The 3,661-nt window shown below is 24.7% G+C and overlaps 1 long non-coding RNA gene across 1 annotated transcript; it reads left to right on the forward strand.

Moving 5' to 3' along the window:
- The first annotated feature begins 2,030 nt into the window (after positions 1–2,030).
- Positions 2,031–2,637, forward strand: LOC148227420 (uncharacterized). Its single transcript, XR_015812038.1, has 2 exons — positions 2,031–2,189; positions 2,475–2,637. It is a non-coding gene; the product is annotated as an uncharacterized LOC148227420 (long non-coding RNA).
- Positions 2,638–3,661: the final 1,024 nt, after the last annotated feature.

The following is a 3,661-nucleotide window of genomic DNA, read 5'->3' on the forward strand; positions in this document are numbered from 1 at the left end:
TATAATAAAGTATAACTCTAGAGTTGCAAAAAAACTACTTTTTTAATAATCGAATATTTATTTTTGTTAACACTATTTCGTACCACAATAAGAATATTTAATGTTATCAATTACAAACTAAATTCTAAATGGGTCACCTGTTTATATTAATTGCATTTTTTTTAATTATACATAGTTTATAATAAATGCATTAAAATATAAGTTTTGCCTCCTCAATAATAATTTAGTATAAAGACTGGGTGTCATGCTCTGGAGAAAAAGGGCACAGGACAGGCTAGAGTTCAGAAATTTTCTGGAGGCAAGCAAGGCCTGTATTGCCTAGAAGAAGAAGAGGAAAAAGAATACTTACTATGGGTTCTTAGCTTATTTCATTTTTAATTTAAATATTGTAGTACATATATTGTAATGATCTTGAAAAACTCATCATTCATTTGTGAACAACTAGTTTTACTTATACTGAGCAGTAAAATTATAAATCAGTTGTTTGATACAATTTTCAGTTAATAAAATTATATTTATACTAGGAAAAATATAACTGTATTTACTATATAATACACATTTACTGAAACTTATTCACTACCACTATGCGATAAAAAAATCTAATATTTAACGAGATACTTCTATTATCAAAATTATATTTTATAGTTTTATTTTAATATGTAAAAAGTTTATTATATTCAATGTATAATGTGTATCACGATTTAATAAGAACATTAATCAAAATTGATTAAAAAAATATTCTAGATAGAAAAAATATTAATTTTGCAGAAAATTATAAAAGTTTACTCATGTAATAAGCAAATTGCAAAACTAATGCAATTTTACATACAATTTATATTGGTATAAAATTTAAATACGGTTTAACACACGTGCATAATTATTAAGAAAATTAGTATGTTAATGCATACTATTTTATATATTATTATATTATAATCGCATATGAAAATAATTCGCATATCAAATGAAAAAATCCATCATATTTTTTTTAATATATAAAAGGCACATGATATGTTCAGTATATTCTTATTTTAAAACACATCTCAAATAAAATATACATATTTATAGACCTTAAGGTTTAAACAACCACAAGTAAGTCAATTTTACTATAGCAAAGTTATATATTTTTTTCATTTAATAACATAATTTAAAACCTACACAAAGAATTCGGTTAATAAATTATTTTCAGTTCAATACAAAAGTATCCTTTCAAAATAATTATTTTAGAATTCCAAAAGTAATTTTAAATTATTATTGCATCCTCAAAAAAAAGAATTATTATTTATTACTTTGTCAGTAATATAGTTCAAATGAATAATACAGTTAGTGACTATTAAAAAAAAATAATAATAATAAAACCTTTTAAAACAAAGATTTTATTTTATTGTTTATTTCAATTAGGTTTATACGCTTATTAATTAAATACAATTTGGTTTAAAACAATAACAATCATTTTAACTGTCAATTATTTTACTAATTTTTAAGGTACACTATTCAATATACATGTAGTGAAAATATCATTGAAAATAATAAGAAAAACATTAAGATTCTTAGTTTACAATACTTGGTCGTTTATTTTACAGCTAGCGTTCTATTAACCAATTATTCTTAATTTTATTAGGTAAAATGAACTTTACTTACGCCTTCTTAGTCGTGGTAGCTCTTCTTATAGCTGGAGCAGAAAGCCAGGTCTTTTTATCATACATACTTATAAAAATAAGCATATAAATCTATACCTAATACGTTTTCTAAATTGTAATTTTAGCCCGAAGAACACCACGGAAATAAACCAGGTGACATAAAGACAGGACGATAAGCCCAGTGTAGTTTAACATAAATATAATTGAGGGCTAATAATTTGGATTGTTTCCATGTAAATATATTATGAAATAAATAAATATCTGAGTGTCTGAGGCAATTTTTTTCCAACCATCTCCACACCACTGGTCCAAACAGTCAATTGCCAAAAGAAAAGCTGAACAATTCGCACGATAAAATTGCATATATAAACAGCTGTTTTTGAGGAAAAGTATATAGTATCACTGTTCATCTCTGAGAATTATCAAGAAGCATTCAAGATGAATTATTTCTCTTTAAAAATGCTATCATTCTTTCTAATCACTATGATTGTTACGTCACAAGTATCAGCCGCTCCAGAACCTGCAAGTAAAATGAACCCATTAAAAAAGATTGTAAGTTAATTTCTTCATTTTTATGTATGATCATTTGAGTAATATAGCTAATATCATAACAATAACAACATCCATTAAAAAAGCGTACATTCATTGATTGAGATAATGAATTTAATTTTTGATTCAAATAGTATTTATTAATAATTTTTCGATTGCTGCATGTAGCTTGTATGTATGTATTATACACACACATATACAACGCATCATATGTATTTTTTTGTTTTGATATTTTATATAGACATAGTTGTTAATTGACCTTGTACTTTTAAATTTATTTGTTTTTAGGGAAATCTTATCAAAAGCATAAAAAGTACATTTACGAAGCTAAATCCACTTTTCAACAAGAGCAAAAATGAAAAATCATTAGGATGATGAGTATAATCTATACACTACAAATATTTTATTGTAAAAATAATTAAAAAAATTATATTTTATTTTTAAAACTGCACATCACTGTTTTTAATCACCTTGCTTGGGCGTAAATCAAACAACGGAAAATCCTACGTTTTTCAGTCAGATAAAAAAATCCTACTAATATTGACTAACACCAGGTTTGCCCTCAAGCCGAGCAGAAGATAAACGACATGCGAACGGGGAATTTTTATAATGAGTAAAATATTTTTCTTGCCACCACCCCTTGGGTTACTGTTGACCCTTGGCGGGAGAAAAAGGGTGTAAATATATAGTCTAGCTACATTGGGGACATTATTATTTTTTTAGGGGGTGTTTTACGTGCAAAACGTTGCGACATTTTAAATACATTGCATATTTATATGTACAATTCTATAAATATGCCATTATTTTTTTCTCTCACTAAAAATCGACCAAAAGAAAATGCATTAAAAATACACCTACTAGAAAATATTTATATATTATATAATAAGCTCGTAGATATGATTATGTGTTAGAGAATTTATATAGTTGATAGTTACCTATAATTAATTGTAAGGTATAAGGTAATACGTTCATGATATGAACTTAATATGACGGAAATAATATAATTATAAATTATGTTATAAATAAATTAAAAATAAATAAGTTATTCGATAATAATAACATATATTTAATTAATAACACGCGTATTTTACGATAATAATAATTGATTATTTACAAAATTTAATTTACAAAATCTATCAACAGATGTCTATACATTATATATTACAACTTTTAGCGATTTATATGTAAAGCAATATACTATTCCTATAATAAAATTATAACTACCTTTCAAATATCAAATATCAAATATTTATAGTAAATTTACAAATTGTATGTTATTACAAATCTGTTTTACATCTAATAATAAAATCAACCTAAATCATTTTGTTTCAATATAAAAATAAATAAGCTGATTATTATGTTAGTACAAAACTATTCTTTATTAATAATAATTCTCGCGTTGGGTGTCGAAAAAGAGATCAAGCGGGAGAAGTATCTACATATAACACGCGGTAATCATGAAACGCATTTTCAAA

Source organism: Plectrocnemia conspersa, unplaced genomic scaffold, assembly GCF_051122295.1.
Source record: "Plectrocnemia conspersa isolate PC_06_02 unplaced genomic scaffold, ASM5112229v1 ptg000013l, whole genome shotgun sequence".
In the NCBI taxonomy this organism is placed as follows: domain Eukaryota; kingdom Metazoa; phylum Arthropoda; class Insecta; order Trichoptera; family Polycentropodidae; genus Plectrocnemia; species Plectrocnemia conspersa.